This window comes from Marmota monax, unplaced genomic scaffold (genome assembly GCF_021218885.2).
Source record: "Marmota monax isolate L192 unplaced genomic scaffold, Marmota_monax_Labrador192_F-V1.1 WCK01_AAM20220418_F8-fsc00122, whole genome shotgun sequence".
In the NCBI taxonomy this organism is placed as follows: Eukaryota; Metazoa; Chordata; class Mammalia; order Rodentia; family Sciuridae; genus Marmota; species Marmota monax.
This window is the reverse complement of record NW_026695223.1, coordinates 7,803,449-7,820,698: the sequence shown is the minus strand read 5'-3', so window position 1 is coordinate 7,820,698 and position 17,250 is coordinate 7,803,449. Positions and strand designations below refer to the sequence as shown.

Here is a 17,250-nt window from a genome sequence, read left to right as displayed (position 1 = left end):
TATACATTGGAGAAAAGATAGCCTCTTCAATAAATGGTGCTGGGAAAACTGGAAATCCACATTAACAAAATGAAATTAAACCTCTATCTCTCACCATGCACAAAACTCAACTCAATGTGGATCAAGGACCTAGGAATTAAACCAGAGACCCTGTGTCTAACAGAAGAAAAAGTAGGCCCAAGTCTTCATCATGTCTGATTAGATCCTAACTTTCTTAATAAGACTCCTATAGCGCAAGAATTTAAAGGAAGAGTCAATAAATGGGATGGATTCAAACTAAAAAGCTTCTTCTCAGCAAAAGAAACAATGAGTTAGGTGAATAGATAGCCTACAGAATGGGGTCAAATTTTTACCACTTGTACATCAGATAGAACACTAATCTCTAGGATATATAAAGCACTCAAAAACCTTAACTCAAAAAAACAAATAACCCAATCAATAAATGGGCCAAGGACCTGAACAGACACTTCTCAGAAGAAGATATACAATCAATCAACAAATATATGAAAAAATGTTCAACATCTCTAGCAATTAGAGAAATGCAAATCAAAACTACTCTAAGATATCATCTCACTCCAGTCAGAATGGCAGCTATCAAGAATACAAACAACAATAAGTGTTGGCAAGGATGTGGGGAAAAATGCACACTCATACATTGCTGATGGGACTGCAAATTGTTACAGCCAATCTGGAAAACCAGTTTGGAGACTCCTTGGAAAACTTGGAATGAAACTGCCATTTCACCCAGCTATCCCACTCCTTGGTTTATACCCAAAGGACTTAAAAACAGTATATGACAGAGACACAGCCATATCAATGTTTATAGCAGCTCAATTCACAATAGCTAAATTGTGGAACCAACCCAGATGGCCTTCAGTAGATGAATGGATAGGGAAACTTTGGTATATACACACAATGGAACATTACTCAGCATTAAAAGAGAATAAAATCATGGCATCTGCAGATAAATGGATAGAGTTGGAGAATATCATGCTAAGTGAAGCAAGCCAATCCAAAAAAACCAAATGTTTTCTTTGATATGAGGATGCTGACTCATAATGGCGATAGGGTGGGAGTATGGGAGGAATGGAGGAACTTTAGATAGGGCAAAGGGGAGGGAGAGGAAGGAAGGGGGCAAGAGGGTAAGAATGATGGTGGAATGAGTTAGACATCATTACCCTAAGTACATGTATGAAGACATGAATGATGTGAAAATACTTCACATACAATCAATGACTTGAAAAATTGTGCTCTTTATGTGTAATATGAATTGCATTCTACCTTCATGTACAACAAATTAGAATAAATAATTTTAAAAATAAAACACGCAAATTAGATTACAGATTAAATTAATGATATCAGTGATTTGAAAGTATCTAAAAATCACATTTGAGGCTATAAACACCTAAGCAAGAATTTTGCACTCAGACCTGTGGATTCTACTCAGTCATTTGATGACAGCAGAGCCAGGAAAGAAAGAAAAGGGCTCAAGACTCTGCTAAGATTCCAAAATAGTCTAAAAAAAGTTAAAATGCTGTAATTGGATGGTTAGATTAAAAATATTCTCCTACCCTTCCCTCTTTAAATGGTTGTATCATGATGAAGAACAAGGCTGCTCAGGAACAAGCAAATTTTAATTTGAAAGTAGATTTAAAAACTGCATATAAATGTATGTATGCTGTGGTTGAACTTTGCCAAAAAAAAAAAATACTTATATGTAATGAAGGTTGAAGGTGGAAAAATACATATAAAGTAAGAATATTGTGGGGTTTTTTTTTTAATTTGTAACCTGTCCAGAATACTATTTGTATAATAAGAAAAAATGCCGAGCAAATATGGTTTTTCCTGCACAGGAGCCTAGATTGTAACAGCTCCATTGTTCCATTGTTTTGCTCCTAGTTGTGCAATAGACATGTTCTACCTAAGATTATCAAATTCTGAATATCCAATGGTGTCAAGTTATCTTTCCATAAACTACATAAAATGAACCATTGCCTTAGTTGAATGAATGCTCTTCAGTAGTCATTCTTTAAATACCAAGCACTACAACAGTTCTTAACCTCACAGGAAGGCAAATAGATAAGAAATCTGTAGTACCAACTCAGTTTGTATGTTTTGTGGGAAATTAAACACAGTTCTTAATTAACAGACCCTAACTAGTGGTTAATTCCAACGTCCTTTATCGAATTCACTTAAGTAGCATGAACCAAGAGTGCACTCTAGTTAGTGCACTAGAGTCCACAAATGTTGGAACTGACTCTGACCTTGGACACTCAAGGGGATCACTTGGGATGATTTCCAAATTGTTGAGTCACTGTGGCACAGAGAGAAAGGAAGCAGACGTTCTACCATGTAGCCCATGTAGCGAAGACTGTCTCTGACTTTGCATAAATAAAACTATTTATTTTGGAGCTAGCAACTAAATTGCTCATTTTAAAATGTTTTGGGAATTGGTTGAGGTTGACAGTGGTACTGTTTATCAGAAAATGCCATGAAAAAATCTCTTTTGCTATCTATACTGTTTTGTGAGCTAAACTTATGTATTTTATGATAGAAAAGGGGGAAATACTGTCCCAAGTTTTGGTTACATTTAGTGTGTCATTTTAACATTTTTGGTCCTATGAATGCTTTGGAAATTTTGGATAGAATACTTCCAGAATTTTTTGCATATCATTAAAAAATACATATCATGTCAATAAATGGATTAATTGGTATCAATTTGGATGAAATATGACGTACTTTGTGTATATATATATAAATATTTTAAGTAGTGCATTCATTTGGAAAAATGTTTTGTTTTTTTTCTTTATAGTTTCTTGTATTTAGGAGGTGTTTTACTCAGCTTTTTTACTTCTGTGACTAAAAAACCCAACAAGAATGATTAGAGGCGGAAAAGTTTGCTTGGGGGCTCAGGGTGTCAAAAGTCTCAGTCCATAGACAGCTGGCTTGAGGTGAGGCAGGACATCATGGCGGAAGAGTGCGGTGGAGGGAAGCAGCTGGGGACATGGCACCAGGAAGCAGGGAGAGCAAGCTCTTATCACCACAGACAAAACATATATATCAAGGCATGCCCCCACTGACCCACCTCCTCCAGCCACACCCCATCTGCCTACAGTTACCACCAAGTTAATCTCTGTCAGGGGATTAATGCATTGAGTATGTTAAACCTGTTATAACCCAGTCATTTCATCTCCTAATGTTCTTGCATTGTGTCTCACACATGAACTTTTGGGGTACACCTACTATCTAAACCATAACTGGAGGACAATACACAATTAAGGCAGTTGGGCTTTAAGTTAGATTACTAATTGCCAGAGTGTACATCACAATAAAACAGCACGTTCACTAAGGAAATACTTACATACTGTTTATTCTATTACTTTCTTCCTTTAAATTAAATCTTCAGACATTCTATCCAGGTTCCAAAGCCACAAACAGCACATGACTTTGATTATGTGCTTCTTCTAAAATAAATTAATTTTAAAATAAATGTTAAAATTTACCATGTTTTACGAAAATTTCATTATCCAAATGATGGAACAGTGAAGGTTCATAAATCATAGAATATAGAAGTCCCATCAAATTTTAACTTTAAAAAGAGGATACCTGGCTTTTTTACTTTTTTATTGATTTTTTTAGAGTTTTCTTTGTACTTCTCTATGCATGTTTCTACCCAAAGAGTGATAGTAGAGCACATACTCTGTTACATTGACTTTTTCCACTTAAGCATATTTTTTTCTGTGTCATTCAGTTCATTGCCTTATCTTATGCAACTCTAACTAATTCATTTAATATATACATAGAATTATGTTGTACAGAGTTACAGTGATTTATTTAACTAGTCCTGACTTGAGATGTTTGTGAATATGTCTAAGGCTTTTTTGTTAACATCATTAAAATGTTGCAGAGAAAATTCTTGTGTATGTATTTGTGTGAATAGTCAAGAGGGCTTGGTGTAGGATGGCTGGATCATGGGATGAAGATTATTAATTTTAAATGAATTTTCTTTGACAGCCTTATGGGTAATATTGTTACTAGAATATCACTATCAATTAAATTATCAATTATTTAATTATTAGGGGAATGGAGCATCTTTTTATTACAGGCTTCATAAGTTACTTATTTTGAGCTGCCAACTCTTTGTCTTTACCTATTAAGCTGCTGGATTATACATCTTCTCACTTATATGAACAACATTTCTCTTTAGGTTATTGAAATTTATTTCGAATTTTGTTGCTGTCTTCTAGCATGGTCCACAAATGTGCATATTTATTTTACCTCACAGATACTTTGAATTCTTTTGAGGAATTCTTTTGAAATGCACAAATGTAGAAATCCCATTCACGTTTTCAACATCCAGAGTAAGCAATCTTTATGGTTTCAGTTTTAGAATATTTGTTAACTTGAAGAAATAAAACATTTAATACATTGACACAAAACCAGTTAAGGACACTCCAGGAAAAGAAGACTACAAGCCAATATCCATAATGAATATTGATTCCAAAGTCCTCAACAAAAACTAGAAAACTAAATTCAACAACACATTAAAAGAACCATTCACCATGATGGAATAAGATTTTTTCCTAGGATACAAGGATGATTTTAGTATATGAAAATCAATAAATATGTAATATCACATTAACATAATGAAGGACACGAACCATGATCACCTCAGTACACGCAGGAAAGTCATCTGAGAAACTTCAATATCATTTCACAATTGGAGAAATACCTCTCAATAAATCCGGTAAAGAATGTCTCTTAGCACAATAAAAGCCATATAGCCAAGCCCACAGCCAGGGTCAGACTCACTGGTGAAAGTTGAAAGCTTTTCCTCCAAAATCACAAACAAACAAAGAACACCAACAGTCACCTTTTCCATTCAAGGTGGCACTAGAAGTCCTAGACGGAGCAGTGAGGGGAAAGAAAGAAATGACATCCAAAGCAGAAGGAAAGAAGTCAAATTGTTTCTCTCTGCAGATGGCATGATCTTATATAGAGAAAATAGAAAAGACTCCACCATAACACTGTTTAGAACTAACAAATTTGGTAGTTGAAGGATACAAAATCAACATGCAAAAATCAGTAGCATTTCTATATACAATGAACTGTCCAAAAAAGAAAATCATCTCATTGACAGTGCCTACAAAAATAAATCAATAAAATACTTAAGTATAAATACAGCCAAGGAAGAAAAAAGATCTATACACTGACAAATGTAAAACATTAATTAAAGCAATTGAGGACAAAAAATAAATGGAAAGATATTCATGTTCCTGGATTGGTACAATTGAGACTGTTAAGATTCCCATGCTTCCCAAAGTGCCCTATACGTGTAATAAAATCCATGTCAAAATTTCATGGCGTTTTTCATAAACAGAAAAAAAAATATCCTAAAATGTGGGTGTGACCACAAAGGTCCCTGAATAATCAAAGTAAATTTTGAACAACAACAACAAAGATACGATTCTTGTTCTTTGTCTTTTAAAGAAATCTTTGTCTAATATAAGGTCTCTAAAACATTTTCTTAATGTTTCCTCTAGAAATTTTATAGTTACTCGAACCTTTATATCTATGATATATCTCAGTTCAAATTTGATGGCTGACAAGACCTGAGGTCTGTATTTTTGCATATGGCTGTCCTGTGGTTCCAATGGCCTTTGTTGAAATCAGTTGTACATATGTATGTGTCTATTTCTGGACTTTCTATTGGGTTCTACTGTTCTATATGACTGTCTATACTCCAATATTACAATATCTTGGTTTCTATAGTTCTACGAGTTTTAAAATCAGGTAGTTTAAATCATCTAACTTTAATCTTTTAATAATATTGAATCTTGAGACCCATGAAGACAATGTTGTCTCTTTCCATTTGCCTAAGGTGCTTTAATTTCTCTCAGTAGTGTTTCATAATTTTTAGTTTACCCCTTCTGCACATTTTGGGGTCAAATTTACTGCTAATCCTTTCATATTTCTTAACATTATCCCAAATAACAAGACTTTTCAGTTTTGATATTAATGCTATATTGGCTCACATAAAGTAATTAAACAGTATTTTCTATCTATCTATCTGCTATGTTTGTTAAAGATTTGGAGGGATTGACGAATGGATCCTTGGTCATTTCTCCTTACTTCTTAGTCAGAAGTGACTTATCCATTTGAGATGCAGGCTTTGTCTCTTTCTACAAAATGCCAGTATAGTGAATTTTACAGCAATTATTCTTTGTATAATTGATCCAACAAACATATTGACTTCTACCATTTTACATATTTATGTTCAATCATTATTCATTGAAACAAATTTGGTTTCCTATGAATTTAAGCATTTCTCACCTTTCACATTTCCTGTGTCTTGAAGGTTTTCTTCACAGAACTGAGTACGATACTCTATACAAAGGAAATGGACCTCAATCACTAGTGCTTATGTGTTCAGGACAAGTTTTCATAATAAACCTGAAAATATAACTTTCCTCTGAGATACAGATATTGATTTTTTAGGATAAATATTGCTTATGATTCTCCTGGCTAGCTTAAAGATGATCTAACAATTCATTGGTGATGAACGATTGAATCACTGTTTCTCTAAGATACGTGTCTGGCAGTCATTTTCTCTGGAAAACTGCTAGAAGGAAATAGTAAAACAATATCCAAATGAAAAACTGGAGCAAGACAGAAAGGACTTCTAGAGTTTATTTTCTAATGCCTTAAACATGTACCAGGTGTGAGAAGGCATAAAAACTGTGTGTGTTATTCACTTCACATCAGTATAGTGCAGACCCTAAAACTGATCCACACAGAGTTTTGGTTTGTTTCATACAGAAATAGACATTGCTACTGACATGCTGAGATACCAGGACCTTGTTAAAAAGCAGTGGAAAAGTAATAAAAGACTTAGACCGGGAGAAAATATCTTTAAATACTACCATTTTTTAACACAGGCAAAACAGAGTTTTGTTTTGTCTTTTGTTTGGGGTACCAGGGTACTGAACCCAGGGGGACTCAACTGTGGAGCCCCATCTCTAGTCCTTTTATTTTTTTATTTTATTTTGAGATAGGACCTTAGTAAGTTGCTGAAGCTGGCTTTGAACTTGGGATCCTCCTGCCTCAGCCTCCCGAGTCACACCATCACATACGACTTAAAAGAGCATTTTTAAATTATTTGTGGTGCATTATGATTAGACATAACAGTGGGATTCATGGGGCCATATTTATATATCCACATAATTTGATCAATCTCATTCCCCAGTACTTTTCCTTTTCTTTTCTTCCTCTCTCTCCCAAGCCACTTGTTCTACTCTACTGATCTCCTTCTTGTTATTGTTTTTATTTTAGTTAATGCATAGAATTTTATGCACGCACACACACACACACACTCATACACACAGGACTCGTGATGTAGTTGAAATGAACACAGCATAATCTGGTAGATTTCATTCCCAGCACTTCCCCACACCCTCTCCTCACTCCCTCCTGATCCTTTTGTTGGAGGTTATCAAATCTGAGGGGAGACTGGTCTGCCTGGTTCCTCACATTTGCAAAGGTCTTGGAGTAGCACATCTGTTCAGGTGGATTCCTCTTCTTCATTGAGGGTGTCCTTTAGTGTGTCATTATCTCTTTTTAATATTTCTTAACTTTAGCACATAGACGCAGCATCCTCCAAGGGCCGGTTTCCTCTGCCTGCCTCTGCAGAGCTGCTATTTCAATTCCTTCTTGCTTCCTCTGGCTTCCTCTGAACCATCATCTTGGAACCATCCACCATTTTTGTTGTAGTTACAGATGTCCAGGAGAGGGACCTGAGGTCCTTTCTAACTGTTCCTACTTGGGGCCTGGTCATTGGTCTGGGGTGTCTGTCCCCCCATTCCATATTGCTGAGGCTCCAGGAGAGCTATGGAGTCTCAGTGTCCGGCGGCTTCCCAGCCCCTCTCAGAAAAAGGGGAAACAGCCCCGGCAATAGCAGTGGTGACTAGTGATGAATATGGGGCATTAAAATAAGTGCCTAGTGCCGTGACATCTGCAACACTGCCAGAAAACAGGAATGGCAGGGTCAGTGATTAACAGCAGCAATGAACAGCTGTGGATTTGACCTAACAGTAAACAGCAGGTGTTAACTACACTGCCCACACTACTAGTAACTGCAACAACATGAACAGTGGGGTCAGGGTTATATAAACTAAATAGTTCTAACAACGATAAATCTCAGTTAATTAAGAGAAAAAAAATGTGCAGGAAGGCAAAAGAAAGCTTAAAATATTCAAAAAGTAAATATAGGGAAAGCAGAAGAGAGTTAATAAGTGATGGCTATAAGGGAGGGAGGGTAAAAAGTAAATAAATAAATATATATTACAAGAGAATTTGGCTATACTAGAGGAGAAAGAAATAAGAAAGAGTAATAAAGGAAAGAAAATGTAATAAAAACATAAGCAATAGTGAACAGAGACTCAAACCCAACCAACCAACCAAGAAGTCCTAAGCCTTCAAAGTCAAAACAAGGCAAAGTAACAAACAGATGAAAAGAAATGAGAAAAGCAAACAAAAAGTTTGTACACCCAAACTAAGCAGCACAGCAAGAACACACAGCCCTACAAAATAGAAAAGGGGAAAATTCTTGATGAGAAATGAAGGGGCTGTCTCCTCTGAGGTGGTCCAGTCTGCCTAGGCCACTCTGCCCTCCTTTCCATCTCCTCACAGGCTGTGCACCTCTTAGATCTTCTTTGAGTGGCTCACAGAGCTGCCAGCTGGAGTGTCCTGGAGCTGAGGCTGGTAGAAGCTCTCAGCTTCCCTTCTCAGCAGTACAAGGCAGGACAGAATGGAAGTACCGTGGATTGGAGTTTTGTCCAGATAGACTAGATCCATGCACTCCCAGGGTGCAGAGTTCTAAAAGCAAGTTCCTGCAGCTGGTGTTTAACCCTGATTCTCCTTTGGAACTGTATTAGATAGTATCTGCTCCAGAATGATTACATCAACACACCCCAGGGCTATGTAGCTGCCCATCCGTGCTGGACGTCTGGGCTCAGGGGCCTCCTGAAGCCTTCACCAGCAGGGCAGGAGTCTTGCATACTCCATGGTGCACAAATGTGGTCTTCCCAGGATCAACCCTGAGTGCCATTGCACCCCTCTGTCCAGCTCCTGGATTGGTCCCCTGAGCCACCAGACCCGAAGGGAAAGTGAGGTGCATTCCCATCCCCATCCCAGCCTTCATCCCCGGGGCACTGTCCTCTCTGTACAATTTCAGTGGCATATTGCCGGGCACACTCCAGGCCCCATGGCAGACACTTGCTGCTATCTCCTGGGCTCCTGCAGCAGGAAGTTGCTGCATGGCTACTTCAAGAGGGCTCCTGCCTCAGCTCTCCACTAGCCTGCCAAGGAACCCGAGTGCTTTTCAGACCTTAGCTCACCCACTGTCTCTGGCTCAGTTAAGATCAGGTGCCTCTCTGTTGCACAGGTTATCCTGTGGCAAGTTAATTTGTAGTGTTTCTCTCTTTCTGCCTGTGTCACCCCTCCCTCTGAGATAAACTGATGCTATTGGCCCCATGGATCTGGCTCCAAAATCTTCTTTCTTGTCCTATGCTCAAATCACCTAAATTTCTGTGATAACTCCTGTGGTTACCTCCACAGGAGCTTCCAGACTTCAGCACCTGCTGCTGAGCATCTTTCCCTACTAGCTGGATGACAATTGCTTGCCAGGGACAATCAGGAGAAGCTCTTGGGAGGAATTCTGCAGGTAACCTCAAACGTGGGATTCAGTGCCCAAGAACAGCTTTGGCTAGTGGTAGGAAAATGCTGGTCAAGGTCACAAATGTGCCAAAGAGTGGAGGGGTTTTGCAGAAGTGTGTTCCACAGAAGAGGAGAAACTAACTTGCCCCGAGAACTTAAGTGATTGATATTCATACTGAACAGGAAAAACTTTAGCATGGCATTTCCTATCTAAAAACATAAGGATAGATTTATCAGAACTCTTTTAAAAAGCCCTGAGGAGAACTTTAGCTAAACAAAGCATACTATGAGACATTGTTCTTAATAAGAAATAAAATATTCCACGTCCCTTTTATTCTTATAAGAGTTTTCTCCACTTTATGTATGTGGTGTTCTATACTATCATCAAAACATGCCTAAATAATGATTTTTAAGTATAAAATTATTCAAAAGTTATGTTGGTGACACTGTAGCAAGGACCCATATATTTACATAGCCTCATTTTTCTTCTCAAAAAAGTGTGAATTCTTGTGGTGCCATCCTGCGGTGCTGTGAGGCAAAGGCTGGGCAGGAGGAATGCCGATCAGTCACCCTGCACACCTCGTGACCAGAGCGCTACCTTCTGTGTGTTGCCAACACCATTCCAGAGGATTGTCTGCTTTTGTGGGCCTTTGGGATACACTGGAGCATGTTTTCAGATACTAGTGAGAAAACTACTTGAGATTCATTCCTGTGCCACAAACAAAAATATGGACCCAGCTTCTTACAGGGGTTTAGATTATTTTTCCTCAGGGCATTTAGGTGGTCAACACTTCAATTTATGTGACATTTTTTTTTCTGGATATTTTCACAGACTCTTAAGCCCTTATTTTTATCTATTCCCATCCATTTAGCAATTTGTGTAGTATTATCTACCAAGAGGTGGCTCTTTTCCAGATCTGTAAAGGCTTGTTTTCTAGATTATTTGTAAAATAAGATAGCACTGATCTCAGAGAATCAACGATTTATACTTTTTGTTGAGAAAATCGATCACTTCTCTCTTCTGTTACAAGGCTCAAACCAATTTCCCATTAAAGACAAAAATCTTTATCCTAACCACTCTCTACATGAACTCTTGATTTCCACCCTCATCCCTGGGGAACCAAAACACGTTAGCTAACCAACAGTGAAAACAAAAAATATACCTTTGCAGAACCTTAACAAAGGCCTTTTGAAAATCCACAGCCCCCCCTGCACCCAGCACACACACATATACACGTGACTTTAACTGATTTCCTCTTTATATATCTTTCCCAGCCCCTCAAAGAACTCAAGGATTTTTGTCAGGTATTTCTGTTTTGAGTCTGATTTATGAACTCTTCCTTATCTGGCCAGGTGCCGGCCATATTCCACAATTCATAATCTGTCACCAGGAGTAATGGCCCATCTCCAAAGGTGAGGCGTGACAGTCCTTTCTGCATGCATCAGATAAACAGATCGCATGGCTACCCAGTGATCTATCTGAAGTGGGCTGAAGAGCACATTAACCTTTCAGCACACCCCCATTTTCCTTGTGGCTCTTTCCTTTTATGCTCTTCATTTTTCTTCATAAGAGGCAGACCTGATGAATAGCACAACATCCAATCACCAGTGAGCAGATTGCTCAAAATCCATAGAGGCGAGTGGGCTGTGGGACCCAGTAAATTTCAAAACATTGCAATCCTCAAACCTTGCTGTGTGAAATGCCTTCAGAAACTCACTGGGGTGAAGAGGATTTGTTACCTGCTTCCTCAATGTCATAAGCTGTTTTCCTGCGACACTTGATGGCAAGGAGTCCCATGGCTTCCAATGACTGCTTTGTCCTTTTATCGTTTCTAACACAAGACAACAGAAAATCTAACTTAAGCTTAGAGTACCATCTCAATTTGTTTCATTTTCATGAATTCTGAGTCTGGGTATACTCTGTGATATTTCCACAGAGTTGTTAGATTTCTGTTTTTCAAGGTTGAGAGTGTGCTCTAGGAGACATTTAGCATATTGTCCTAGTGTGGGTCTGTCCAGCCACCCAAGCAGGACATGGGCACGTGGGTGACAACATTGAGTAGATGAATAGTAAGTGTAGGCACACAAAAATGGTCAGGCACTGGATGTGGTTAGGATAGATCATCTTCTAGCATAGGACCTTGGAAATTTCAAAAGCTGATCTGACCTCACCAAAGTTCACAACCTACATCTGTGTGTGTGTGTGTGTGTGTGTATGTGCATGGGTGTGTTCCATATGTGTCGATCTGGAAGTCAAGTTTCAGTATTTTAGGAAGGAACTAAGAGATTTAAACATGCAGACAGCAGGCCACAGAACTCATTCCAGGACCGTGGCAAGCAGAGCAGCAGCAGGCAGGTGGCTGATGGTTAAAAGGGCTGCTGGTCACTGAAGGGGGGAGTCTGCGAGAAGTTTACTTTTTCTGTGTCTTTATTTCTTTCCCCCGTGAGTCATCAACCTGGACTCTTTTAATGATGACGCACAGCAAATGGAAAGTAAGGAGACTAGTGATGTTAGAATGGAGAGGTTGAACTTTGAAGGGATGACCTGCATCAGGATTTCTCAGACTTCAGTGTGTCTTGTTGGGAATGTGCAGGTGGGTGGGGGAGGGAATCTGCCTCAGGAGCTCCCACAGGATGCTGTTGCTGGTTCACAAAGCACACCTTGAGTAGTAAGGACCAAAATAAAAGGGCTGTCTGAAGCCCTGGAATACAGAAAGAGGGTTTAATCAAGATGAGAAACATGGAACAAACATCTTCCTCCAGTATCTGAAAGATTAAAAGAAGTCTGGGCAAGATGGTGACAGACAGAAAATCAATATACTTTTATCTCCTCATCCCAGTATTAAAATATAGAAGAAGAAAGATCTTAGGATGGGAAATGAATTATAGTCTAGAGGACATTCCAGCCCTCAAGAGTACTAAAGAGATAGTAATCTCCCAAGGTTTTTTCTTTTGTGTAACTGACAATTTACTTTGGAAGGCCACCTCGTATTGCAATTCAAGTTTCCATGCCATGGCATAGGATCTTTCTCTTCTATTATAACTATCTCAAGAACATTTTTTTTAGTTTTTATTTTTATTTTCTTTGGTGGTGCTCTGGATTGAACCCAGGGCCCTGTGCATGTGAGGAAAGCACTCTGTCAACTGAGCTAAATCCCCAGCCCTTCAAGAACAATTTGTTAATGTAGTATTTTATGATTCAGGAGTCCTGAATTCCGGCCACAGCTTTTCTTCTGACTCCCAATTGACAGTAAATCACTTAAGCTTCTTCTGGCTTAATTTCCTTATCTGTCATGGAGTCATAATACCTTTGTCATCCCACCTCCTATAATTACTATAAGAAAGAAATGAGGTCTTAATTATAATGCTATTGCGGAAGATCTATTCCAAATTGAAGGTATCTTAGTGGTAGTGGCATTTGATTCCCAACAAGTGACTTGTACATTTTTTTTTCTCTGTAAGATACTATATGGTAAAGCTTCCAACCTCACTGGAAAAATTATTTTCCTAAGATCTAGATTTCAAATGCCAGTGACATGTGATGTGATGTGCACAGGAGAGAATGGAGAGAGGCACTGCCACCTGTCTGTAGCTCTGTGTTGCTTGAATGCTTTTTGCATTATAAGGAACTAGAATTTTGTTTACTTGCTCGTCTTTTCTGAAAAATTTTCTATGGATGATGGACAAAACCTGTTGATTACACAGAAAGTAACTGTAAAATAAAACTCACTGTTAACAGGTTTATCTTCTTTAATCTCCCTGTACCATATAAAATGCAGGTGTGTATGTGTGTGTGTGTGTGTGTGTCTGTGTCTGTGTGTCTTAGTAAATGGGAAGGAGTCACAATGTGTTGTAACACAAACTGTTCTCATAGCAAGAACAGAAAAAAAGGTCCAAAACTGCCTTGGCTTGTTAGCACCCACCATGTACTCAATGCTAGCCCAAAGGTCACAAGATATTATAAAGACATGTTATACATCTGCCCCCAGGTACTTAGAATCCTTCTGGGAGACCAAGTCCCCATAGCTAAAACCAATCCTAACTGCTTCAACACCTGCTCTGTACCAGACAGTGTGAAATACACAAGAGTAAGCCAAGCGGCAGGATGCTGTCCAGTAAACACAGCCAAGGACTCTCACACTTCAAGGCTGCCATGTACCCTGACTTCCTAGGACGAGACTCCTGGCCAGGCAGAGTAAGTGGTATTGGTCATTTAGTTCATGTGCATAATACTCTTCGAAATATAAAAGACTTTGTCAGTTCACAAGTAACCAAGAAAACAAAACAAAGCAGAGAAAACATAAACCTAGGCATCAAGTCATCATTACATTTCCAAGAAAAAACTATCCACCTATTTCTGACATTTTTAATATATATATATATGCTCAAATCCATGCTGTTAGGTAGGTGTGCAGTGAAGAAATGAGGTCTTGTCCATCACCTGCATATCCCAGCATCCCGTTCAAAATGCGAGCGTGCCTTCTCACAGGGCATGTTGATCTTCCTGTTTCTGGAGGAGAGGATGAAGTCAGGTGGCTTTGTACTCAGCTGGTTTTACATTCCTCTCTACCACTTACATTTCACTTTTCCTTGGTTAAGAAATACTTATAAAGATAACTTGAGAATGATCTGTTTGGAAAGTTAAGTCTCTCTTTGATATACAAATATGAATCCTCTTTGACTAAAAAAAGCATAAAATTATAATACTATACTGATCATATTTTTGTCCCCATAGATCTTGGGACCTATTAGCACAGTGTCATAAATTGTCATCTGCTTATCACAACCAGTATTATTTGATATTTTAAATTTTTTGATAGAGAAGCAGAGGGCCTTGCTTTCTACATTACTTTTAGTAAAGAGAAAATTGAAATGATGTATTATTTAATAATATTCCTTATGATTATACATTGAAGATTTAAAATATTATTAATTGAATTATCTGTGAAACAAATATTTGCTAATAAGATAGAATGAACCCTTCTTTTATTGATTTAAAAGACTTTTGGTTTAAAGATCATGTTCAAAGTTGAGTTCTCTTTAACCAACTTAAATAACTCTCTTCAGCCTCCTTCCTTCACTTATACTGAAACAAATCATATTTACAATAAAAATACAAAAATCACAAAATATTTAATTTGCCAAAAATACTAAAGCTGTAAGGCATCAATGCTTATAACTTTCCCATCACTTTGTCATGGAAAAATTTTAAATAAGGTAATACTTCACTCTCTGTATCTTGAGTATGCACATGGGGGTTTTGAGAGTGTATTTTCTTAGCATGAAGCCATCACTGATGGCCATGACTCTCTGCTCATCTCCTCACTCCATCTAGAACACACTGCCTCCTGCAGCGTAGGAGTTGTGTTAGGCCCTGGGCCTTCGGGTACTCACATTCTAGTTCAGTAAATTTCTAACTTGGAGCATGGAAAGAAAGAAAAATATCAAAGACCTGTGAAGAAGTCCAGAGTTCTCCTCCAGGTATTTTCAACATACTTTTTCCGGGTCTGACTGCCTGAGAGCTTTCTTAGCTGCATAAATGACACACAGCACGCATTCCCATTAGGAATAGATCTCTCCTTTATTTGTCAATGAATAAAGATTTAAAAAACTAGTATTAATTCAAAATTGCTTACAAGATAATAGGTGCCAGATCCTCTTCTATATAATTTATATATTAATGGTTTTAATCCTCACAATAATATCTGAGGTAGACATTATTAGCATGCCAGTTTTAAAGATGAGGAAATTGAGGCACAGAAAGTTTAAGTAACTTGCTCAAAACCCCACAGCTAGGAAGAGGACAAACTAAGCAGTTATCCAGGAATTTGGTTCCAAAGTCTGACTCCTCACCACTGTGGTGCATGACTTCATTGTTCAGTCAAATGATGAAATTCATTGATATAGGATTTTTTGTCAGCTTGAAAAAATAAAATATTTTAAACTTCAATATTGAAGTTCTTTTAAAAAAATGGAATACAAATTCATAGTTTTGGGTTGGTTTTAGAGGAGTAAGTTGTAATAGTGAGTACATGGCCAGGGGATTATACTCTATTAAATATCAGCTGGTGTAATTGCCCCCAGATCATCAGTGTGAGAGCAACGTGCTCCCCTAGACTTCCTTCCAGAGTAGCTAATGCTGGTTTTCTTGACTTTTTCCTCCTAGGGATTCTGGTTTTGAGATAGGGTTTTCCAAAAGCATATTGCTTTGTTTTTCTATTCCAGGTTGCTGAAAATTGATGCACTTCAGGGAACCCTTTTTCAATTCTGCTTAAAAACTCTTCTATTAAACAATACTGTGCTATCACATGTTAGAAACAGCAAGACTTCGGAAGACGTAAGATAATTTTTTTTTTCATCAGGAACCAATAGGAAGAAAACACCCAACCCGGTCTTTACATATTACAAATATCAGGCTAAGACTACAGCAGGCATGCTTACTCTTTCAGGAAATAAAAGTCAAGCTTGAAAACTTGAAGAAATTAAGAAAGAAAATGGAAAAGAAACAATTTTTGAAAGAAAAATAGCTGAGCATAGCTCTTAAACAGGATAAATAAAAGGGAATTCACATCTAGATCCATGTCTTGCTCCACTTGGGCTGCTAGGACACCAGACTGGGTGGCTGATAAACAGCATACATTTATTGCTCATAACCATGGAGGATGAGAAGTCCAAGATAAGACACAAGCAGAGTCCTAATAGTTGCCAGCTGTGTGTCCTTAGTGGCAAACGGGGCAAATAGTTCAAAAAGGTCTCCTTTGTAAGGACACTAATCCCATTTATGGGAACTCTGCCAAGGACACTAATCTCATTTATGGGCACTCTCCCCACCTCTCATATCAACACATTGGGAATTAGACGTTAGCATCTAAATTTCAGAACGACACAGATATTTAGAGCATAGTGTCCTACCTAGTGAAATTACATAAACACTAAGTGAGAAAAATGTTAAAAGGAGCCAGAGGCAAAAGGTGGCAACAGTTTTCTATCAGGTGACTTCTGCCCCCTTGTGGAAGCCAAAGCAGGAGGATTATAGTGTCCCTGGACCAGAGGGGGGCACTATGGCTTAGAACTGTCCAGGCAGAAATACTCTCAACAGTTAGGATGAAAGAAAAACATTTCAGACAACTTAAAGAGAGGTGGGGAGCCCGCCACAAAGAGAATGTTCTTTCAGATGTATATTCCAGGCAGTGGGAAAATGATCCCGGATAAAACGCAAGGATGTACCGGAAGAAGTAAAGAAAATGGTTTTAGAAGGGAGCGTGAAACTGAAAGACAAATACACATGGTCTTATTTCTATGTGCAGTCTGAAAGAGATGAGCTTGTGGAAACAGACTGCAGTTGGTGGTTGTCAGGGTTGGGGAGAAATGACAATGTCAGGGAGATGTTGACTGAAGCATACGAAATTTCAGTTAGAGAAGAGGAATTAGTTCCAGAGAGCTGTTGTACAACATGGTGACCATCATTAATCACAATGTAGCATATTCTAGAAAACTGATAAGAGATTTTTTATTTTCAACCACACACACACACAC

At 38.2% G+C, this 17,250-nt stretch overlaps 1 protein-coding gene across 6 annotated transcripts in view; it reads left to right on the top strand.

The window, feature by feature from the left end:
- Tpk1 (thiamin pyrophosphokinase 1) overlaps positions 1 to 17,250 on the top strand; it is a 351,972-nt gene that overhangs the window by 299,414 nt on the left and 35,308 nt on the right. The gene's annotated exons all lie outside the window — the stretch shown is intronic.